Source organism: Fukomys damarensis, unplaced genomic scaffold, assembly GCF_012274545.1.
Source record: "Fukomys damarensis isolate Sample0158 unplaced genomic scaffold, DMR_v1.0_HiC HiC_scaffold_11, whole genome shotgun sequence".
Classification (NCBI taxonomy): domain Eukaryota; kingdom Metazoa; phylum Chordata; class Mammalia; order Rodentia; family Bathyergidae; genus Fukomys; species Fukomys damarensis.
In genome coordinates this window covers 23979181-24004486 of record NW_022900923.1, presented here as the reverse complement: position 1 = coordinate 24004486, position 25306 = coordinate 23979181, and the positions used below count along the sequence as shown (strand labels likewise).

The 25306-nt window shown below is 42.1% G+C and overlaps 1 protein-coding gene and 1 long non-coding RNA gene across 5 annotated transcripts in view; one reads left to right on the top strand and one right to left on the bottom strand.

The window, feature by feature from the left end:
- Cacna1e (calcium voltage-gated channel subunit alpha1 E) overlaps window positions 1-25306 on the bottom strand; it is a 397594-nt gene that overhangs the window by 185077 nt on the left and 187211 nt on the right. The gene's annotated exons all lie outside the window — the stretch shown is intronic.
- On the top strand, window positions 13931-23868 carry LOC104866386. 2 transcript variants are annotated; one of them, XR_781448.1, is made up of 4 exons: window positions 13931-14082; window positions 18363-18688; window positions 19963-20072; window positions 23309-23868. It is a non-coding gene; the product is annotated as an uncharacterized LOC104866386 (long non-coding RNA). The 2 variants fall into 2 exon arrangements; XR_781447.1 differs by lacking the exon at window positions 18363-18688.

Sequence of the window (25306 nt, the reverse complement as noted above, 5' to 3'; positions counted from 1 at the left end):
AAAAAAAAAAAAAAAAAAAAAAAAAATTAAAAAAAGAAAAGAGGTAGGGATGTATCTCAGTTCCAAGGCCCTGGCTTCAATCCCCAAGACTGCGAAAGAGTAACAATAATCTTAAAGCAATTTTTACTAGAACCAGATAAATGTTTGGTGCTCATTCAACAAATATTTATTGAGCACCTACCACACTGAAGGCACTGAATTAGGTCCTGAAAATATCACAGCAATCCAGCAAACACAGTCTTTGGACTTTGAAACTCGCAGGAGAGAAAAATCATATTTCAACTTCTTCCCCAAGTAATGGAACATCTGTGCATCTTGATTTGTTGTCTATAAGATAGGATGAGGATACTTTACCTACCTAAGGATAAGGGACTCAATGAGATGATCTCTTTTTTTGGGGGGAGGGGGACAATCTCTTGAAGTCTTTCTTAGCATTTGAAATCACATCTGTCATACCCACTGTCATCCCTCCCTTGGTGCCTTTCTACTCTTGCTAGGAACATTTCTCTCTGGCTCACCTAGTGGCCCATCTCACACATCCACAGGGTCAGACACACAGCCAATTCACACTTGCTTCATCTGCAAAATTCAAATTAAGTGCCACGCTCACCGCTCATGTCTGCAGCTTTGCACCTTTTGAGCAAGGCAGAGTTGGGGCAGCCATATCAAATGCGGAGTCACACACACCACACACCACACACACACACAAACTGCCACACAGATCCAAAAACCTTTCTTCCCACACTGAAAATAAACTCCCTCAGATGTGGGGCTCACCCAGCTAAATGTGGACAAAGCAGCAGTCACCCAAACGGCATGAAAAGCTCTCATGGCACACCCAATGGAGTCATTGTGCTAATCCCACATCATTCTGTCACTGTCACAACGGTGTGCCCCTTAAAAGACCCAGAAGCATTTGGGCTCCTTTGTAAGGGAGAGAGATGTGGGAGGCAATCTTTCCCTGGGAGAACACTGTAAAGGAGGGGCTGTCAGGAATTCTAGCATAGAACATGCTATGTACTGAAGCCTGTCACACCTCTAGCTGCTGTAATTTTGAGTGATGTGAATAAGGAAGAAGAAAGAAGGCATCCTTGATAGAGAAACTGGCATGAAACAGATAAACAGGAAGACTGGCTAAATCATATTCTGAGAAGTAAATGGATAGCAAAGGCCTCCCAACTGAGTTGCACCATTCCACCTATTTCAGGACAAACTCAGAACGATGATCTCCATCCCACTTCCTGCTCCTGACCAAGACTGAGAGCTCATTTGCTCACTCATTATTTCCTGGTGAGACACTTAGGATATCCCAGGAAATACTATGGGTACAACATACCGTGATGAACACAACGGACATGGAAGATACCGATAAAAGAAAAACATGCTTATAAGAAGTACCCCTTGGGGCTGGGATGCAATTCGGTTGTAGAGCATTTGCACACTGTGTGTGAGGCATTGGGTTCCATCTTCAGCACTGTGCACACACACACACACACACACACATGAAAAAGAAAGGAAAGGAAAGGAAAAGAAAGAAAAGGAAAGGAAAAGAAAGAAATGGAAAGGAAAAAATAATGCCAATTAGAATAGCATTAAAAGAGTTTTTTAAAAAAAAGATGCATCAGAGACCTCCACACAGAATGCTAGAAAACATTAATGAGAAAAATAAAGAGATATAATAGAGGAATATATTATATTCATGAGTGGGAAAGTTTTTGCGGGAAAGGGAAAGAAAAAGGACAAAAAGAACAACACAATATTTACAGAAAGGTTGAGACAGGAAAGTATATTAAACCAATACATTTGAAAGGATTATAAAGAACAGAAATTTTAAAAAAATTTACAATCCAGAAAACAACAACCAAACCAAAATTGGAGGGTTTTGATTTTGTTGTTGTTGTTTCATTTTCAGTACTGGAGATTAAACCCAAAGGCTTTGCACTAAGCTACATCCCCAGTCCTTTTTATGATTTTGAGACACTGTCTTACTAAATCACTAAATTGCCCAGGCTGGGCTCCAACTTGAGATCCTCCTGCCTCAGCCTCCAAAAGTTCTGGGATTATAGACATGTTTCAGGAAAAAATGCTTCTTCAAGAAGACTAATAAAATTGACAAACTTCAAGCAAGAGTAATAAATATAAATAAATAAGACAGCAGAGATCACCAATACTAGCAATTAAAAAAAAACAGAAAAATCACAAAAGATCCTGTAGCTATTTAAAAAGACAATAAAAAGATTTTATGAACAACTTTAAGCAACTAAATTTAAAAATTTAGCTGTAATGGCTAAAACTATTTTAAAAACACAACTTATAGTAATTGACACAAGAAATAGGAAAGCTGAATAGTCCTATAGTAGAGGAATTAAATCTGTAATTTTTGAAAAGATAAAATAAAATTTGAATCTCATTAAATTCTTTTTCAATTCCATTAGTACATCATTTCTCCTTTATTCTTTTAATGTAGAAAATTGCACTGATTGATTCTCCACCGTGCTGAACAACTGACAAATTAATATAGAGCCATGAATAAAATTTAAAACAAAAATAAAACACAAAGCTCCAAGCCCAGATGGCTCCATGAATGAATTCTAGGGAAGAAAAGTGCTTCAATCTTACAAAGAGTAGAAAAAGAGGGAACTTAACAAACTTATTTCATGAAAGAAATGTAACCTTAATATTAAAAATTGGCAAAAGCATTATAAAATTAAACTATTATTCATATTATATGACAACATTGGTAAAAAACTCAAAAGGATCTTCAGATAGACTATAAAATTAATAAGTGAACTTATCAAGATCACTGAGTATAACTGCAATATACAAAATTAATTTGCATTTACATATACTAACAAAAAATCAGAAAATAAATTTAATTTAAAATTTGAATATAAATAATATAAAATAAGAGGCTTTAAGCTTATTAAATTGGCATTAAATATAATGCCAATTAGAATAGCATTAGAGAGATTTTTAAATAAAAGATTCATCAGAGACCTCCATACAGAATGCTAGAAAACATTAATAAGAAAAATTAAAGATATAATAGAGGGATATATTATATTCATATGGGAAAGTTTCAGATCTCTCCATGCATGGATTCACACTCTGCAAAGGAGCCCACAGTGTCTGCCAGCAGAGAACATACAGAAGGCTGGGTGCCAGCAGATTAGAAGAGGGACAATGTCAAAGGCTATAGCTTGGGTGCCAGACAGGATTCTGCCAGGACTCTAGCGGCAAACTTCCCTAAGTAAACTCCACACACTCTAGGATCTGGCCCTGAGTCAGGTTGCTCACAAACCTGATTCATCAGCCCTGATAGGTGGTTCATTTCTCAGGTCAGACTCACATGCAAAAGCCTGCAAATGACAAAATCACATGTGACCAGAACATACATGCGTTTAGGCTAACACATCACAGCCCATAGGCAAGCCACCTGAAAAGCCAACATACAATTAAAAGACTGCTCACAGCTTGGAGAGTGAATCATATGAGTGGAATGATCAGTGGCATTAGGCTGTCATCACAGGGGTCAGCTAGCTGTCTTCTAAGTGTCCTGACAGTTTAGCCTTTGGGCAAGAGATCCTCTTTCCTACAGATAGTGGGATGGGTCCTACACAAGTTTCTTCCCTGAGGCTCCTCTTTTTTTTTTCCTTTCTTTCTTTTTTGGTACCAGAGATCAAACTCAGGTCTTTGCACTCATGAGGCAGGCGGCAGAACCACTGAACTAAATCCCTGAGGCTCTTCTTACTCTTACTTCCACAGCAGTAGTTAGCAGCCCTCTGAGAACCACACATTAGACCTGTACGTCAGTCTCCTCCCAGTGCTGTAATCTCCTACAAGGTGACTTGGCAGCCTCTTTTAGCTTGGTGTGCTGGCTTCACAGGGCAAACTTTCTTTTATTTTTGCATTTTTAGAGGATACCTCATTTTGCCTCCTATATGCAACAAGGGAAAATTTTATTCTCAGCTAACATTTCACTCAAAGTGATCAGAATTGAATATTAGAATGATCAGATGTAAGAAGGCCTCACTTCAAAATTATAACACGAACCAGCTGTCCAAGGAGAAATCTGCTGACCACAGGATCCCTCGCTATGGTGGTTCTTAGTGCACTGAAATAATTATGTCAGCAGACATAGCCCCATTTGTTCTTCCCAGCTACTGAGCAGGGATGGGGCAGAGACTGAGAGTAGATTTCCACGGGAGGAAACATGCCGTCCACTTTGAATCTACAAGTTGTCAAGGTGAGTGAGGCCTCTGGTGGTGGATCCAAATTATGCACGGAATCACCCCTGTGTACCTCAGATCTATGTTGTCCTGGAGGATAGAAGACAGCTGTCTTGTGTGACAACAGAGATACACCTGCCCAAAACACCTTCCCATCTGTCTGATGTTTTACGTTCTTTTGCTAATTGAAAAGGTCTTCTATTTTCTGCTTAGAGATAAGTCCTTAGAACAAATTGCTTCCAACAGAACACACTGACTTAAAATCAAGCAAAAGTGTAAGCAGCTGAAATTAAAACTTTCTCTTAGGGGAAGACTCACAGTGATGCCTGCTGCATAGCCAGTAGGAAATAATCAGATAATGAAAAGAATGAATAAATAGAGAAGAGAACACACTATGGGAAGAACTAAGAGGTAGAAATGTATTGGTAGCGATGGGAAATTTTACAAAAGGTTGTAGGGTAAAGGAAGGCTATACCAGAGGACACATGGCACTAGATCAATTTTTCGGAGGCCTGGCTCTAATGATCATGAATGTGGAGGTGGATCTGCATTTAAACCATGCCCTGTGGGAACAGAGGGTCTTTTAGAACTGGGTAGATTGACTTGAGGTGTGATCTTGGCAAGTTACAACTTTTGTTTCTTCAACTAAAAAAAAGTGATATTACATTGCAAAGATATTTTAAAGAGTTGGAAATAAATAATGGACTTAAAGCCCTCAACATAGGGCCAAGCATATGGCAAAGATTCCATGAAATAGCTACTTGGTGGAGTTTTGATGTATATCAGAGGAATGCTACATGCTGTTGTACAAGGGCTGAACTGGCTGGGGAAGAGCCTCACTAGAAGGAGTCAGGTATCTCACCAAGATGACCAAATTTACCACAACATGAACAAGACTTTTTTAAGCCTTAGAATGCCAGTCTTGACATGGCTACCTGGATATGTGATCAAATTCACAAGACCGGTTTCCAACTTTCCAATGCATTTATTAAGCATGACACAGTATTGGGATCTGGACTTTTTGTCTATTGTGAGCAATGATTAAGAATATTCAGCATGTCAAATTGATCATTGGGGCACATATCTATAATCCCAGCACTCTGGGAGCTGAGATAGGAGGATCACAGGTTCAAGACCAGCCTGGGAAACTTAGAACCTTGTCTCAAAATTTAAAAGTAAGAAAAAAATATTCATCATGTTAAACTTCAAAACTAAAAGTGAAGGCTTGCTATCTTTCATAGACCAGCCAAGGTACACAGTGAAATTTTTAAAATGCAGCATTTGGCTATCTCTGAAGAACTCCTCATATATATTAATTCTGTAGATCCCTCAATTACCTGGAGATGCATTTGGAAAGCAATGGCTCAACCCTCGTTCCTTTGGGTCACTGATCTATTAATGGGATGGAGTGAAAGGAATGGCTGGGAAAATCACCCACTTGGCATTTGCATGCAGAAACTATGTACAGGCTAGGCTTTGAGAAGGGTTTCCAGGCTCTGCAGTACTGGAGGCCAAAGGCCCCATGTCTTGTATATCCCGGGGCACAGACTGTCATGGCTTTATAGTAAAAGTCAGGACATGTCTTGGTTCAGAAAAACAATTTGTGTACACTAAACTGGCAGGGCTTTCCCAGCCTTTCCTGGCCATCCATGTGTCTGTGCCTCCAGGCACAGTACTGGGTAATGCAGAAGTGAGCATGTGGCTGTAAGACTTGAATAGGCTAAAGTGACTCCATGCTAATAGGCCAGACTGTGCTTCTTCATATGCTAATTGCTACCTTGGTTAACAGCCCACCCAGGGGCAAATGGTTTGACAAAAGGTGACCCTAGAACATTTCCTGCATAAAATAAGCAATGTGTTTGCAGTCTTGTTCTGTGAATTCCCTGACTCTTTGTTTAGTAAAACCTTATAAAAGGTACCTCAGCCCCTGAGCAGTTGCCTCTCTGAGCCACCTGGCTCCGGGAGTGCCGTCTGGCCAGACTAATAAAGGTCTCTTTTACCATCTAGCCTGGTGTGTTCCTTCCTGGGTTTCTCGGTTCTCTGTCGTGTTCCCGGAGCCTCGCTGGGTGTTAGGGCCCAGCATCGTGGAGGCCTTTCGGTTGTTCACGCTCCGTGGAGTGGAAGTGAGACTTTAGGTCTTACAGTGGCTGCAGGTAGAGATGTGCTCTGTGCTGAAAACTCTTCTCCAGCTCCATCCAATTTTCTAATTCTTGCCTAAGAGCAAAGGCCTTCAATGATCCTTATTTTGCCCATGAGTTTGATCCAGCTTTGTGATCATAAGCAAATTAATTATACATTTCAGCTTCCTATTTGTCAACTATAAACTGCAACTAATTGGCGATGACAATAGAGTTCTATCTTACAGAACTGTTGTAAGAATTAAATGAGATGATGCATGAAGGAGCAAAACATAGTGCTTAATGGCATAATGAATAAATGATTATGATTTGTGTTGGTTCATCAGCAATTTTCTTAGAATTTGCACACAAGTGCTCTGGCGGAGGCATCACAGCTTCCCATCCTATTTTTGAGATCTAGTGACAATAGTGAAGCCAGTGTGGTCCATGTGTTATTTTCCTTCTTTTTTTCATTGTCCACTTTCAGGGCCATTATTCGTAACCCTTACCCATCATACCTGGCTGTTTTTCTGTTCCTCAAAATTCATCCTTTCTAAACAGCTTGTCTGCATTCTTACACTACTGACCAAAACCGAAAGCACAGCCTCTCTCAAAGCAAGAGGCCTTGAAAGAAGCCAGGGAAGGGGAGGGAGCCAGAAAACCAGAAAGGGAGCCCTCATCTCTGGGCTTCTGCTTATGACCTTGCCTCACGCAGGCCTAAACCCAGTGGGGTACAGCCAGCATCTCACTTTGTTTCTATAGGGCCCTGATTAGCATCTTTTGTACTTGGCAGATGTTAAGTAGGAATTGGCATCACAATAAAGGAATGGCAGGAGGTAACCCTACTGGGTAAAGCATTCATTCAGGTGCTAAGGGAAAAAGCCAAGGAAGAAAAAAATTCATATTCCATTTCTTTTACCCAAGCTCTTCCCTTTGTGGACACTGTCACCTACCGCTGGACAAGACCTTCTCCTCTCATGCCAAAGCTGTCTATTGGGTCCAGGCCATGGCACAAGGGCCAAGACACAGTCAAGAGACATTCCTGCCCCATCCCAGGAGGCTCAGAAATCTCCTTTGTCATTTCTAAGTCTGCAATAGTAATGGGCAATCAGTACCAGGAAGGAGGAAGACTCCTCCAGAATAAGGAAGATAGCAGCAGTGGCACAGAATCCCTCAAGGAAAAGGAAAACCCCGAGGGATAAAGTCTCTGGCCTAAGACTAGGGCAGAAGAGAGGGAGACAAAGGGATCCTGCCCAGTAAAAATTCTCTCTGGGTATCAGGTCACCTGTGGATGCAGCTGGTAACTGACAAATTCCACTTTAGTGGTCTTCACATTCATCCCACATCCATTCACTTGGTGTTATTCCTGTCCAGGCCTCAATCAGGTCCCATTACAACAGCATCTCAGTCGTTCCTTGCATCCCTCCCTCTACAAAACTCTGCTCCAAATGTTTCTCTAGTCAGTGTTCATACTGGGTTTTCTCAGCTCAGACATTGGAGCGGCTCCCCATGTCTGCAGGATAAAGCCAGCCTCCAAGTCTGACAGTCAACAACCTCCATGGCTTTTATCATCACAGTTTCTAAAATCCCATTTCCCGCTTGCTTCAATGGTTCCCTAAAGAGTTTGTAAGGCTTTCTGCTTTTTTTCATACCATTCTCTCTACTTCCGTGTCTTCCCTACTCTTGGTTCCTTCCTGTTTCACATGTTACTCTCAGTGTTTCCAGGGGTACACAAGTATCCCCTGGCTTCCTGGCTTTGCTTACTAGAAGCAGGCTCTAGCAGTCAGAAAACTGAAGTAGACCTTTTCCTGTGGCTCCTTTCCTTCCTGCCTCAATTCTGGCTGGGCTTACTCCCTCTCACCACAATCTGAAAATCCCTTCCTACTTTCAGCTCTCCTAGGGTTCTGGTAACCCCAACTCCTCACACCTCACTCCCTCAGGCACAGGAGTGGAAATGTGGAAATGACATCCACAGTAAGTGGTCTCCCGGGTCTAATCGGTGATTGTTGATCTTGTATTTCTGTCCACAACTCTGAAATACTGCTGTTTTTAAATCCTCTTTTAAACACCAACTGAAGTTGCCTTCTGTTTTCTGTCAGGTACCTGCTTGAGACCCCATATTTCTGACCACTTTCCAATCCCTGCCTCCTCCAGGAAACTTTCTTTTCCACTGTAGCTAAAAGTGATTGCTCAGCTCTCAGCACTCCCCAGCATCCTTCCTTTATTCCAACACACTTACGAAGTCTTATGGTTTTCAAAGTATTTGACATAAATGAACTCATCTTTTCATCACAACAACCCTGAAAGACAGACAAGGTATTATTATCATTAATAATCTCATTGGCATTTTGCAAAGAGCTGCAGCTTCTACAGAATAAGAGCCATGGCCAATAACATGCAGTAATTTAGTTGTCATAACTCCAGGAGTTTGGGCCACAGGGACACCCCGGGATCTCAAAGTCACCAGCCAGTAAAGAAGGAAGAAGATAGATCTGGCAAGATAGGGACTGGGAAGTATTTACACAGACAAGTGATCCAAGAACATAAAACCCAGGGGATGTGATAACAAAATTTAAGACACGTTCCTCAAGAAGTACATAACCTCAATGAGCAAAAATGCATATAGCTGCACACAGCTGCTAATAACAACAAAGCAGAATAGGACCAAACAGGAGGGAAGCTTAAGGGTAAGAGATTTTTATTATACTCTTTTGAAATCCTGCCCCACTTCCCCTCTGCACTTTGTTTGAATCAAAGACCCAGGCACAGAGGTGTTCCAAACAGATTCATTCATTTATTCAGCTTCTACAGTGGGCCAGGCATGGTGTCACATTCCAGAGACATCACAGTGAACAGGGCAGGCATGGCCTGGCTCTCATGGAACTTTCATTTAGTAGGGAAAATGGCATTAAGTAAAGCATTATACAAATTCCTCAAATATTACAATGGTTGTAAATGCTCCAAAGAAAAAGTTAAGTATCATTGTGCGATTCCTGAGGAGGGCTGACTTTGTCTAAGGTCCATGTTCAAGGTAGACTTTCCTTCAAATTTGTGCATTAAACCGAGATCTAAAGGATGAGTAAGAGTTAACTAGAAAGGGAAAGTACCACCAAGGGAAAACATTCTCATATGTGTAGAACACCTTTCCACAGGTTTACGGTGGATGGAGTTAGCTAGGGGCCACAAGCATGGGGTGGGGTTGAAGTCCAACAGCAGCCAGTGTGGCTGGAACACAAAAGTAGGGGCAGTGAGCTAGAAAGGCTGGGCACCTAGAAAAGCTAGATGCCATATGTCTTGTGGATCACATTAAGGATTTTGATCTATATTTCAAATGTAACGGGAACCCAATAGAGAGTTTTATAAAAGGTAAGTGACACAGGAGATGTGCATTGTTTAAAAATCACTCTAGCTACAGAGTAGAGAATGGATTGAGATGATATAAGACAAAAAGCTGGAAAGATAGTCACAAAGTCGCTGCAGAAACCCAGAGGATAGAAGACAATAGCCAGAACAGGTAAAAACGGTGAAGATGGAGAACTCTGGATAGCCTGGGGTAGAGTTTGTCAGTGCCATCCACAAGACTTAGTGCTTGATGAGAGACAAGATGCCAAGAGAGTGCAGGGGGTCAGGAAAGGATGACACTGAGACTTTTGGCTTGTGAAACTCAGTAGGTGGTGGGATATTTGCTGAGATAGGATAGCCCAGAAAGAGAGCAGGAAGGGATGGAGACATCAGCTAAAGATTTATTGGTCCGAAGTTTTTAAATATGATGCTGACTTTGTCCATTTTCTGTTGCTATAATTGAATACCACAACCTGAATCACTTACATAAAATTGAGGCTTATTTAGCTCACTGCTCTGGGGGATAGGACATCCAAAAATGCTGCTCAGCATCTGGTGAGGGCACACCTGCTGGGTAATGGTATGGCACAAAGCAGCACATGGCAAGATAGAACAAGCTTGCCAGAGAGAACTCACTTTTACAATAAAGCCACTGAGACAACCCATGAATCCATTCATCTGTTTATTAGAACAAAGTCCTTATGACCCAACCACTTCCCAAAGGTCCTACCTCCAAACATCATTAGCCTATGACTCTGGCATTAAATTTCCAGCACATGAATTCTATTAGTGGGTGCTAACAGTGGATAATTAAATATATGAAAATGGAGCTCAGTGTTCTGGGATAGAAATACAAACTTGAGTCATCAGTGTATAGTCAAGGGACTCTCGATACGATCCCCTAGGAAGAAAGTGTGAGAAGAAATGAGGACCCCAAAGGAGAGAAAGCAACAAGAAAGACACAACAAACAGGACCTTGGGATGGCACTATAGCTGTGAGCTCCAGAGAGAGAAGAGGGTGGAATGGTACTGAATGCCACTGAGAGGCAATATACAGCAAACTGATCACATACTGAACATAACATGGCTGAGTTTTCTTCCTTCCAGCCTTCCTTTCTTCTTTTTATTTATTTATTTGTTTGTTTGTTTGTTTGGTAATGCTGAGAATCAAACCAAAAACCTCATACATACTAGGCAAGGGCTTTATCATGAAATATACCCCTCAAGCCACATGGCTAAGTTTTACATTCTTAAATTACCTCAAGTTTATACTCAGCATATCAGGATAGATGTCTACACTAAAATCTCCATCTGGATGAATGTTTCCCAGGTACCCTAAACAATGAAAAGCTCCCCAAGAAGGCCTTACCCAACCTGGGCCTGGACTGGCTCTAAAGTTCCCCCACCACACCAGACAGCCCAGGACACTAGAGCCAGGGCCTGTCTCCCAGTCTCTGGGTAGTGACCTTGGCTGCTCCAAGGGCTGCTGGGAGGTATAGAAATAGCCACATAGATAATAAGATCTGTGCCTTCCTGAACTGGCTCAGAACACTGGGTGTAGATTAAATTTTCATACCTCTACCACAGATTTCTTTTTTCCCCTTTATCTTTTTTTCCAGTTTCTTTTTGGTTATCATTCCTGTTTCAAAAGCATAGAGCAAAGAAGACACCAGCATATTGTGCATGTACCCTGGCTTGAGGTTTCAGGGCTGGGCTGAGCCATACCTGACACAGGGCAGCACCTAGGACACAGCAGGCAGGACCTCTAGGCCCCACCTGCTTCTCCCCTTTCTCCATCTTCTTGTTATTTCCTCCTCTCCAGTAGCCTTCCATCCTTCCTTTTGTCCTGTTAATCTCCTTCATATCTCAGCACTTTCCTTGATTGCTCTCATTTCTTTCTCTCTGCTGCCTTGTCACTTGCCTCCAAAGTTGAACACTTAAACATCTGGGTGTGCAGGCCCATACTTGAAATGTCTTTCCTTTCTCTCTCTTTCCTCCCTCACCGTATCTCCAGCCGGTTCTTATTTCCATTCTCAGAGAGGCACTATCAACAAGAGAGCATGGCTTTCTGGGAGGAGATATCCCTTACTCCGTGCTCTGAATGGCAAGTTCTGCCTCCCTCATCTCCCCCACACCCAGAGGGTTTAGGGTCCCTGGTCTCTCATTGTTCTACATCTTCGACTAAGAAAGGAGTAGAATTCACTCTGACCTTCACTGAGAAACTCAGTGCCAGGCTGAGGCCAGCATCTCTGTGCCAGTGTCCCTCCCCGTGGGGATCAGAAGGGCTCTGGATGGCCCTCTCCTCCGTTTCCTCTTCCCTGCAGCTGGGACATGGGGGCAGATCCAGCTGGAGGTTAAAACAGGGCAAGGTGTGTAGTAAGCACAGTTCTCTGTCAGTCCCAATTGTGACAGGTGACCCAATTTCATCTCAAGTGACTTGGCAGCAGCGCACTCTTATCAATAGAAAGTGGCATTCAAAACCTAATTACATGCAGTGTGAGGCCTGGCACTGTATTCTGTGGAGTGAGCCTGGGGCCCTGGTGCTGATATTGCTTAAAGAGGTTGCTCCAACCACACAATTTTCTCCCACTTTCCACTTTCTGGCTTCTCCCAAGGAAAGCATAGGTAACCCCAGTTCCCATCCCCCCTCAACTCTACAGCTGCCCCTTTTCTGAAACAACATGATCTCAAACCTGCTTGGAAGCAAGGTGCAAAGTTCTCTGTTACATTGAACTCAAAGTCTGATAGTGGGGTCTGAAAGCCCTAATCACCTTCCCTCCAAAAGGAAGGCTGAGAGAGAGAGGTAGGAAAGGGTCTCTGAAACCCCAGGCTCTGACAAAGAATGGGACCCCAGCCTGAGACAGTCACAGAGAAACTGCTGAAAGGGCACAGGCCCCAGAGGGTAATGGAACTTGAAGAGGGGACATTTGGGTCCCATTTGCGGAAGGAATAATGGACTTTCCTTTCAAATCTGGACAAGCTCAGCCAACACAAGAAGCTTGGCCTTTGTCTTCAACGCAAGGCTTGCAGAATGAAAAGACCCGGCCCTGGCTAGCTCTGTTAGCCATAGGAGGGCAGTAAGGACAAGGGCAATTTTCAAGCTTCATTTTTGCTCAGTGTCACCTGTCTTCTACCATGTCCATGCACCTGAGCTGCCTTAAGAGGCCCACAAAACACAAGGCTACAAACCTGATCTCCTCTTCCCCCTGATACCTAATGATGAACTAGAGAAATAATCAGAAAAGGGGGACAAGGCAGGCAAAAGCAAGAAGAGAAGGACAAGAAATTGACTCGTCTGATCATTCCTGGGCAATCAAGAAATTTTCAGTACAGAAGATCAAAGGTGAAAATTGTTTACTAGCACCTGAGCAGTCTTCATGTGTCCCAAGCCATCAAGGACTTTCATCAAAAAGACAGCCTTACTTTAACATTCTCTCTTCTGGGGGAAAAAAAATGTGAGCAAAGCCCTAGCTAGGCATAGTGGTGGTGGTAGGGGGTGCCAGTCTCTCTTAGAAATAGTAATTTACAAGGTTCATACACGCATGGCTCATAAAACTGTCCATTTTCACAGAGCTACTCTCCACAAAAAAGCACAAATTAAAATGTAATCCATAAACATCTCAACACTTTTCTGCTCCTCCTAAAGCCCCTTTAACACCACCCATTTTGAGATAATTTTAGCACAATAATAAAGAGTGCAAACTGAAAACAAATTGCCTTGATTTTCTCAACTATAAAATGGGGATATAATCATCCTACTCCAAGAACTATTGGGGAAATTCGGCGAGTTTAAGTCTGTGGTACACTTAGAATACTGTCTGGCACTTGCTAAGTGCTATGTAAGTATTTGCTACTATTCCTCTCTGACCTTCCACCACAATAATTATCCCCAGTGATATAAGTAACAAGTCTTCCAATTCTGAAGGCCAGTAGCTTTTCCTTCCTGGTTTTAATGGACACTCACTTCTGATTTTTTCAGATTCAAGCTCTACCTACAGGTGTTTCAGGCCTGCTTGTAATACCAGCTCTGATCCTGAGTGAAGGCCTCATGAGATTTCCCCTGAAAATTCTGTACCTCGCATTCGCCCCACTAAAGAACTAGCAGTTTTTTCCCTGAATAAATATGGATCATGAGGATCTTCAAAGAGTAGCTGCTTTTCTGGTTAATGTGACCTCAACGGTCCCCTTTGTGACTTCATCTAAGCCCAAACCTGGGGTGGTCGGTTTGCCTAGTAATTCACAGAACACCCTGGTGGATGTCTCATCTCTGCTGATACTAGCTGGCTTCTCAAATGGGAATGATATTCTGAGAGCAGACAACAGGCCCCTAATGCCATCTGGACATTTCACAAATTTACCCCAAAGGTCACCAGAGGGCTTGGTACAAAGGTCAGGTGAGTGGTAATAACTGTAACAGATACAGGGCATTGTCCAGCTCCATCCAATCCACGAATTCATGTTCTGTCATTAATTCAGCTAAAATTTATTAAATATGTCTTGTGCAAGATATTGATCTGACCATCAACTATTTGCAGCAGTATATAACACAAAAGTTCTCCCCTCCTGTGGCTTATATTCCAAAGGAACAGCTTAGCTCTCAGGCAAAAAAAAGGATAAAAAATATACTGCCATAGATGGTGGCAATTTTTCTGGAGAGAAATAAAGCAGAAAGGAAGCTAGAGAGTACTAGGAAGGAAGAGATTTGATTTTAATAGGGTATGATAAGGAAAGGACTGAGTAAAGAGCTGGGCAGGGCAAAGAGTGAGCCCACCCTGATAACTGGGGAAGATAACTGAGGAGGAGCAGTGCTCCAAGGCAGGAGTGTGCTTCACAAGTCTGCAGCAAAAAGGACACTGTGGCTGGAAAAGATTATAGAAACAGGCAAAGCCAGATATGATAGAATACAGTTATAATCCCACTAGTCAGGGAGGTCAAGACAGGAAGATCATGCACTCAAGCCCAGCCTGGGCAACATAAAGTGAGCACCCATCTCAAAATGTAAAGAGAACAGGAGATGTGGATCGCGCTACGATCCTGAGTTCAATCCCTAGTACCACAAAGGAATGAAGAGCGGGAAAGAGGGAATGGAAGGAAGGGGAGCAGAGGCGGGAGATGAAAGCCAGCAGATCTTGTAGAGCCCTATGCACCTTTGAAAGAGTTTTGGCTTTACCCAGTAAGACAGCAATCACCACCAGAGGATTCTGCACAGAAAAGTAATACGGTTTGATTCATATTTACCACAGTCTTGGGGCCAGGGATTTAGCTCAGTAGTGCTGCCATCTGCCTGGCAAGCACAAGGTTCTGAGTTTGATCCCCAGTACCAAAAAGAAAAAGAAAGAAAAAAGACTAAGGTATATTTACCAAGGTCTTAAGGCTGTCTAAAGTGGGGTACAAAAAAGAAGGCACTACACTGATTCAGGAAAGAACTAGTGCAAGCTTGGACCAAAGTACAGCACTACAGGTCAGGACTGAGAGCCGGATTCTGGATAAATATTGAATGGAGAGCCGAGAGAAATTCTTGATGAATTCATTAAATGGGCATGAGACAGAGAAGTCCAGAATGGCTTCAAAACCATTTTCAAAAAAGCTACAGTGTCTAACACTGGTATATCAGGTATGAATGGTGATGTACAGATGCCTGATGTCATAGATGCAAATAAAGAGAGGACCAGGTAGGAAGAGTCAGTGACTCTGAAAGCAATGAAAGAATTATGAAGTGGGGCCATGTGTTTGAAAAGGAAGCATTCCAGCACTCAGCCTGGTGTCTAGCACATAGAAGGCTCTCAATAAATGTTTCGTGAATGAAAATAAGTACAGCTACAAAAATAAAAATCAAGTTTTAAAAATATAAGCTTGGAGGAAAATATAATTTTACAGGCAAGGAAGGCAGATTTTTGACTTGGTCATCTCCCTTCACACCAAATCTCTCTGCCCTGTACCTGCAGCTAGTTCACTGGTGGCAATATCTTTCACAACAAAGCAGTCCTGGTCACGTTTTTTAAAAAACTGGTCCTAGAGCATGTTATTATCCTGATAACTTCCTAAGAGGTGCAGTGATATTAAATTTGGGTTTAATTCCTGAAGAAATAATATCAAGAGAAAAATCCCTAAGGGCTCAGAAATAGTTCTCCAGAGAGCGGGGAATTTAGTGCGTGGCACTGTGGCTGCCCACAAGTGCAAGGTCCTGAGTTCCATCCCAGTACCAGAAAAAAAAAGAAAGAAATTAAACCTTTCTTTAGAGCTCAGTCATTGGTCCTCTTCTGCATCTGTGCCTTCTCTCTGAAGGGATGGCAGCCAATTCCATGATTCAAAATGCCATTAATAAATTGATGAGCCTTGAATGTTTATCTGCTGCCTTGATTCAGCTCCAGGCTTACATATCCATCCACTCATTCATCATGACATCTCTACCTTGGATATCTGATAGATAGCAATGAGCATCTCCAGCTTAACTTGTCCCCAAATGAACTCGTGACCTTACGCAGCCACCCTGCCCCTTCTCTCGGTTCCCCTATCTCACTAAATGTCACCATGGCTACTACATCAAGTAGCTAAAGAGCCACTGATTTCTCTCTCCTTTTGCAACTCACATTCAGCTCATGAGAAAGTCCTGCCAGCTCCACCTTCCAGATACAACTCACTGCACCCACTGCTCAGCATAACCAGCACGCCCATCCCACACTTCACCACCACTGCCTGCTATCTCCTTCCACTTTTTCTTTGGTGTGGCCAGTTCTCCACGTAGCAAGCAAAGTAATTTTTCAACATATAACAGATTTTATAACTCATCTTCTCAAAGCTTTCTCATCACACTCATGGCAAAATCCAAACTCTTAACCACGGTCCATGAGGCCCAGCATAATCTAAGCCCAAGTCAGCAATCAGTGTCCCTCTCCTTCTCTCTCTCCCTCTCTCCCCTTCTCCCTCTTTCTCTCTCTCTCTCTCCTTGACTCTTGGATGCTCCAGCCTCCCTGGCCTTCTTGCTATTTCCTGACCAGCCATGTAACCATTCTGGGTCACAGCACTTCTGAAACATCCCCACTCCACATTTCCCTGGACCTATCTCCCACTTCCTGCTCAAATGTCACCTCCTTCCCAGACCACCCTCTCGGAACCTTAATATTAGCTGCCAACTTCCAAATACTTGGTCTCTTACCTGTCTTTGTCTTTATATGACTTATTACTGCTTGATATTACTTACTTTTTTAATTGTTTAATATGAGGATACATATTAGGAATGCCAGAAGAGTTGGGAAATAGCTTAAATTCCTAGTTGAGCCATAGCAGATTCCCAGCTAATCACTGCTGAATAAAAAATGTGATTGCAAAATGCCAGTAAATATGCTCCATTTAACACAGGCTTTATGTTCTCACAGTGCATGAGAAAGCTCCTTGTTGGGCAGGGGATTTAGCTCAATGGTTGTGCCTCCTGCTTTGCAAGCACAAGGACCTGAGTTCGATTCCCAGTACACACACACACACACACACATACACACACACACACACAAACCTCCTTGTTAATAATTTTATCAGGTATCACTCATTAATTTGTTACTCTACCTATCCAATAATTACTAGATGGTTACTGAGCATCTACTATGTGCTAGATATTCTGCAAGCTTCTGATGATAGTCATGAAGCATAGACATCTCTTCCTCAATGATGTCTATGTCCCCTACACATCTTTTTTTTTTGGTACCAGTGATCAAACTTGGAACACTGCACTAGCAAGGCAGGCAGTGGAACCACTGAGCTAAATCCCCAGCCCTATACATCTCTTTTTAGGGCACGTAACAGAGCAGAGACTTAAATAATCACACAGACACACACACAAGCCTATACATGTTATGATGAAAAAGATCAGAATATGATAAGGTGTTATTGCAAGGGTCCCACTTGAGATTGAGGATCAGCAAAGAGTATTCTAAGGAAGTAAAAATTAACCTGAAACTTGATGGATTAGTAGGAACTGGCAAGATAAAGAATGTGAGCGATCGATAGGATCTCAGGCCAGAAGTGGGAGACCACAAAAGTGAAGAGGTCATGGTAGAAGGTGCAGAGAAAATGAGGGGTAAACATGTAATAAAAGAGAAAGCAAGGCAGGGCACAGATGCCCAAGGCTTTGTGGGCTGCCCTGAAAGATCACAAAAGCATGTAGGAGATGAACTCAGGCTCATTGGTCCAATCCCTCATCTGAGCACTGCAAGGACCTGAACAAGGTCAGGATACAAGGAAAATACAGAAGAACCATTGGTAACTTCAAATAGTGAAACCATTTTCCTGATGGAAGAAACTTATTCATGTTTCCTGTCTTTCATCTCTCTTCTTGGCATGACCTAATATTCATAGAGATCCCAACAAAATGTGTTTTTTCTCGAGAGGGGAGACGTAACACAATAAGACAGGTATGTAGTGTGATTAAAAAATATAGTTAATGCTGCTGCTGCATGCCACAGCAGAGATCCTCAATACGTGAAGCCATATGTCAAACCTTAGCAAAGTGTGTGACAGGTTCAACTTGTTCATTGCAGTTGGTCAGACATGAGCTATGGCTGACAGAAGGTATGTTCAAAACCGTGCTGTAAATCACGGATCATGAAAATGAATTAACTGAACTTCTGTCAGTGTCATTGAAGTTTCACAGTTGTGTCCCTTCTGATTCCAACTTTTTAAGAAATGTCACCACAGAAGATGGAACTTGGGTCTATGACTATGATCTTGAGTCCAAGAGTTCTCAGTGGAAATCAACCTGTTATCTTCATAAGAAAAACAAGCACATCAATCAAGATCCAATATCCAGGTGATGCCAACCATGTTTTTTGAGCTTGGTGGAATTATGCAAGCTGAGTTTGTGCCCAGGAATACTACAGCCAGCTCTGAAAATCATAAGGGCGTATCGAGAAATGAAATTCTTATCATATAAAAGCATTACGGCATGTTTTCATCTACCTTATTCCCTGGACTTCCAGCTCTTTCCCCGAAGTCAGAAAACTATGAAAGGTACACATTTTGAATCAATTCAGGACATAGAGGAACTCACAAAAAAGGACTTCCAGAACTGCTTTAGAAAGTATCAAGAAAGGAGTGTGTTCAAAATGAGGAGGAGGATTATGACGAGGATTAATGGAAATGTGTCTTTTACAGAATACATTTTAATTTTCAAAGTAGTCACCGTCATCTTTGATCACATCACACCTAGAGACACATAGGCAAGAGGAAAACCTTCCCTTCCCGATGGCAGAGACATTAGTGGCAAGGGAAGTCATAAGACAGGGGGTGACTCTGGCAAAATATTCCCTTTCTCCTCTCAAACCAGCCTCCTCTCGCTACTAAATTGACCCTGACTACAAAAGCCACTGAGGGTTAAGTCCCATGGAGTCATAAGTTCTTCTGGGCGTAAGGTGGGTTTCATAAAAGAGATTGGTTACCAGAACAGTAGAGGATATGCAAGCTCTTCTAAATTAGAACAGGAATTTAATTAAACCAGGAGAGGAATGAAAGATAGAGAGATGATTAAGGCCCCAGGATATTTCCTTCCTTTGGAGGGGAAGGGAGGAGGCAGAGCAGAGTTAACATTCACCCCACTCACAATCTGCCCCATCCTCTCTATCCCTCAGCCCCACCCTCTCACACCCCTACTTAAGACTCTTCCTGAGTATCTTCCTACCTCCCTCTTTGGCCACCCGGGCCCCTACCCCAAAAGACTCTTGTGCAAAGCTCTCCCTCAGGACATATGTGCTGCTGACTCATTCTCCCTGCTTGTAACAAAGCTGGAAACTTTTAATTCTCTAGTTATTATCTGTTCTCGCTCTTTTGACTTCATCTTGCATCACATTATGAATTATGAACAGTTACTTCTGGTACTCAAGAAAGACCCTTCATCAAATCTGTACAAAAGAGAATTCATGGGTGATTTGGATCAAGTGAGAATCTCTTGAAACGACAAAGAGCTGTCGGGGCCTGCAGGGATTTGAGCTTAAATACGCACGTACACATAGATGTGGGGGTAGGGATCACTCTACCCCCATGGGTAGGGAGAGTTGACCCCTGAAACTTCGTTTGGATAGAGAAGAGACCTTAGGGCTTTCTTCCTTCCTTGTCTGCCCTCTGTTGGACTGCACAAGGCCAGGGAGCATAGGAGAGGCCTGTGACCGTGATGAGCAGGAAAAGACGTGGGGAGTCACCACAGTGCAGCTTCTGGGTCATCTGCCGGACTAGGCATGCCTTGGGATTTTTTAATTTATAAATTGCAAACTAACAAGATGCATCCACAGGAAGCTGCTTCCCAAATGTATAAAAGAGAATCTTCAAGACCCTCCTGCAAAGTACTTCTCATCTGCAAGCCACAGCACGCCTATGCCTCATACTACTAAAAGGACAAAAGGTACACTGGGTTCCCTTGTCCCCTTTCTCTGAATCTCCTCAGACCCATCTCCCATTTTTCTTCCTCCTCACCACCCACTCTTCCACTTGCTAAAGGCACCCAAGATGAGATCCAGCTTAAATAACCTACTTTGCAGTTTACTTAGCTCTAAATGGAAGTCGTTAAGACAAACGCCATAAATAACCTGGGTACAAAAGAGAGGCATGCACCCTTTCTCACACTGTCACACACAGGCACACAGATGGGCAACCTCACACAGGCATGGCAAACTTGCAGTTACAGTTGTGAGGAGTAGTGAACACGGCAGGCAAGGGTCATATCCTCAGGTAGACTGAGGTCCTAGAGGGTAGGTCAAGACTGCGGGCACAAAGCCATGGAATTCATAATGCAAAGGGCCACAGACACCATCCTCTTTGAGGAGCCTTGTGCTGATGACTTGGCTGGCCACAAGTGCCTCTGCTCTCTTCTCTAACTTGGGCCAGTGCATGTTCTCCAAAAGACCGTCGTATTACTCCAGTGTCATCTGCCCAGGAAAAGGAACCCACTGCCAAGAAAAGAGCAGGAAACTTGGGGAAGCAAGGCTAGTGGAGAGCCAGAGGCCTGACTGGGAGCTGCTGACAGATGACTGTTGTGCAGACTGGCTAACTCTTGCCAGTCCCACCTGGTGGGGGACAGGTGCTGCTAGGAACAGGAATATGTGCAAGAAGGAAGTGTGATCACCTGATTGTGCAAGTGCTTGCTGTCCTTCGGGCCCTGCCTTTTCTTCCAAACTGTTGAGGTCTGAGGGGTATCTGTGAGGGATGCCCTCAAAAGCAAGTAGGTCACACACCTTAATCACTCAGTAAGGACGGAGTCCCTGGAAAAGGACTCAAGCTCTCACCCTCCCTTTTCTTCTCTGTTTCATCTAAAAATCTGCTGATTTATACAAACTGCTCTGGCAGGAGTGGCTTTATTTTATTTCATCATGGAAACAGTTGAAAAAGGTCATGGCACTGTGATGTTTTCTTCACAAAGGAAAGAGAAAAATCCCAATAATATTTCCTTTCTTCCAAGGATCCCATTGACCATATCTGTCAAAACATATTTGAAGATGATAGGTAAAATTCTGTATTGTAAATCTCAATAATAGAAATCCTCCTGATATAACTGCTCATAACCTTAAGGTATTTTAGTAATGTCTTAAAATCATAAAGCATTATCATGGTGCATAAAGCACTCTTACACACATATTCTTATTTATTTCTTACATCCCCAGTATGAACTACATACTGAACTGGTATTTCAAATTAACAGAAAAGGAAAATGAGCCTCATGAGGCCATGTGACTTGCCCAAAATCATTGCAGAGGTAGGGGGAATGGACTAGAAACAAAACCTGGGGTTAGAACCACAACCTTTGAGTGTAATTCACTGTCCAATGAACACTGTACTCTTTATTGCACTGATTGGTTTTCTAAGACACTCACTTAGTAACAAGTCATATAAATGACTACCAGTTCCTCTGAAAATTAATGTAAAAGTGTCAGTGTAACTACAACAGAAAACTCAGGCTTCAAGCTACTTTATTTATATTAACATAATTATATTAATAGATTATATTGATCTGTCATAAAGATGAAATCTATATTACATAGATTTATTTTTGTCTTTCAAACATCACAGAATTTTCATGAAACAAAAGCAAAAGAATTTGGTTTTACAAAGGTGTTGTTACCTTTTTATTTCGCCAAAAAAGGACATTAACATTTTAAATTTTAAAATTCAATTTCAAGTTGAACAAATTTAATCTTATGAAAAATCATAGTGTCATTATTTTCTCATTATGCCAGACTGATAAAGACTTCATCACAGGCTCAGCCACTTCAGGAACACATGCAGGTCTGCCTCAGCACCTCCATAGGGTAACAGGTCCTAAAGTAGGCTGGCTGCATCAGTATCTCATCAGTTATTCAGAAGTTATGCAAATTATCAAGAACTGGTAGGAGGACTTGAGGTGCATTTGGAAGGAATTTTTGCACCAAACATGGGTATTTTTTCAATACAAAGACAATATAAACAACTACATATTTAATCAGGAACCCATGGTGGGAGAGTACTCAGTATAGATAATAGAAACCTAGCAAAGACATACCAAAACACATGCTGTCAGAATTCGCCTTACATGCCCCGGAAGCTGCCATACAGGCTCAGCCACTTCAGGAACACATGCAGGTCTGCCTCAGCACCTCCATAGGGTAACAGGTCCTAAAGTAGGCTGGCTGCATCAGTATCTCATCAGTTATTCAGAAGTTATGCAAATTATCAAGAACTGGTAGGAGGACTTGAGGTGCATTTGGAAGGAATTTTTGCACCAAACATGGGTATTTTTTCAATACAAAGACAATATAAACAACTACATATATAATCAGGAACCCATGGTGGGAGAGTACTCAGTATAGATAATAGAAACCTAGCAAAGACATACCAAAACACATGCTGTCAGAATTCGCCTTACATGCCCCGGAAGCTGCCAGACACCCTCTCTGAATAAGCAAAAAAAAAAAAAAACAAAAAACCTGCTCACTTAGCAAAACTCAATTTGTAAGTGCGCAGCTCATACAGCAATAAAAAGCCATAAGAAGAATATTCACATAGTGAGAGAGGAATGTGTTTTTCAAAGCACGTTCATATGGTTTATCTGAAATAGTTGCTACAAGACTCCTTTTAGGTAGAACACCACCAGTTTTATCTTCATATTACTGGTGAAAATGCTAACACGCCTTTATTTATTCATTTATTCAATACCCAAAGAGAGGCCTGCAATCGTGAGGCTCTTGGCTGGAGTGCACCCAGCTGCTGTGAACTTGGGTAAAAATTGGACCTTATAAAAGGTCCAAGTCAACAGAAGATTCACCAACAGAGACTCAAGAAAAAAAGTGTGTGAGAGAGGGAGAAAGAGAGAGAGAGAGACAGAGAGAGAGAGAGAGAGAACAAAAGGGAATCTTCAGTTTAGGGGCTCTTCATGTGTCATCATGACCAAAGAGAGGGCACACTTTTTGTTCCTTCTGTGCCAAAGACCTAAGCATCTCTCTGACTGCTTAAGCATGGTTCTCTTTAACAGTATTACAGAGCCAGGGTCCAAGCCAAGTAGGCCAACTATGTCACAGAAATAGACTGCCAATTATATGCACATCCTCTGTAAGCAATGAAATAAATTACCTTTCCCCTGCTTTCACTGGCCTTACCTTTCTGCCACAGGAGGAAGTTGCTGAGCTGGTATGAAGTGGAAAAGCCAGGACTGCAGTGGTGGTGGTGACTGCCCCCTATCAAGCTGCATGGCTCTCTCTATAGCAGCTCACCCATCTGGAAACAACCCTGGCTGCCTGGGCAGTCTGGAAGACAGGGCACCTTTGGAGGCTCACAGAGCTACTTTGAAATCAATCATCAGAGGGCACTTTTACTGAACATTTACCCAGCTGAGAGGACCCTGGAAAACAGAGCAACACTTAGATGGGAAAAGGGACAAAGACAACTAATAAGCAGAACCTAGCAGAAGTGTCAGATGCATACCACTGACCTTTGCTTCTGAAGGAGAGCTCAAGGGATCTGCTCTCATCTGACCTTGTGACACGGAGCCAAACAAGGCTCCATGGAGGAGGAAGCATCCAAACTTTGCATTGAAAACTGAACTTAGATAACGCAAAGACCATGGATTTAAGGTAGGCAAAGACACAAACAAAAGGCACAAAGTGGCAAGACTGAGAAATGGGAAGGGAACAGCCTAGAGGATCAGGAGAATTGTATGGTTGGCGGTGGAAGAAGATGCTTTACTCATCTATTATAGTTGAGTGGCTTTATTTAAATGTTCAAAAAAATGTTCGATAATATTTTACACCCCGGTACTGTATGTCAGGTACATGGGAAGGACTTTGTTCACATTACCTCACTTAATTCTCACTGCAACTCTATCAAGTTGATACCATAATACACATAAGGAAACAGAAGCAGTTAAATAAATTGCTTGAAGCCAGACGCGCATGCCTGTAATCCCAGCACTCTGGGAGGCTGAGGCAGGAGGATCGCTGTTAGTTTGAGACCAGCCTGGGCTACATAGTGGTTCCAGGTCAGTCTCAACTACATAGTGAGACCCTGTCTCAAAAAATCAAAAAGGAAAAAAAATTTCCTGACTCTCATAGATACTAATGGTGAGACCAAGATTTCATTTTTTTTCAAACAAGTTCATCATCAGAATGTTAATGCATACATCATACAACAGGGGTCATCTTTTGGCATAAATATATTTTATATATTTAATATAAATGTATTCATATTGCAGGATGTTTAATATCACTTAACTGAGGCTGCTTTTAAGAAGATAATATGAAGCCATGGTTATCGATGACTACTGCTGTATTGAATCAGTGTTGGCATTCGGTTTATTTCTGTATTTTACTTTATTTTCACAGTAATGAGAAAACCTTGAATCATTCAGAAGAATAATACCATGCTCACTTATATCACACTTTATCTAGGCGAAGAAGCTCAAGCCTGAATTTTTAAAAAAAGACTAACAGAATTACAAGCTTTTAAATCAATGACACATTTATTCAGAGTTCAAATGACTACAGAGATGGTGGGGGACAGGAGACCTTTACACTAAGGTCTCCACAAAAATTACATTTAGCCAGTTGATCACAGGTGGTCTCCAAGCATGAAAATTTTGTCTATCCCTGCTGACAATGTGTGGCTTTTAAAATTATTTTCTCCCTTAATTTTACATTTCTTTAATTCTATTGTATCTTTCCTCATAGTTGAAGACTTTGGAACTCAGAATACATGCATACACATCATATAGAACGTAGTGGGGTATTCCTTCTACAAAGCTAGTATCAAAGTCTTGCTATTGTCTAATTTTGAATTCAAGGATTATACAACTTAGCAAAAATTTAATACTAGCATTGTAGGAAAGTGTGATGGTTAAAAGATATGCTTTTGGGCCCAGGATTTAGCTTAGCAGTTCCACCACCTGCCTCACAAGGTCCCAAGTTCAATCCCAGGTACAAAAAAAAAAGACATGCTTTTGTCAAAAAATTTTTTTGAAATAAATTTGATGGATGCTACCAAAGATTATTCAGGATCTTGGCTGGAAAGTCTCTGAGCTAAGGGAAGGCCTAGCAACGGTGAGTGGGGAAAGGGAGAAGAGGGGATCAGGGCTGGAAGTGCTGGAAAGTAGAAATGTAGTGGTCCACTCTGACC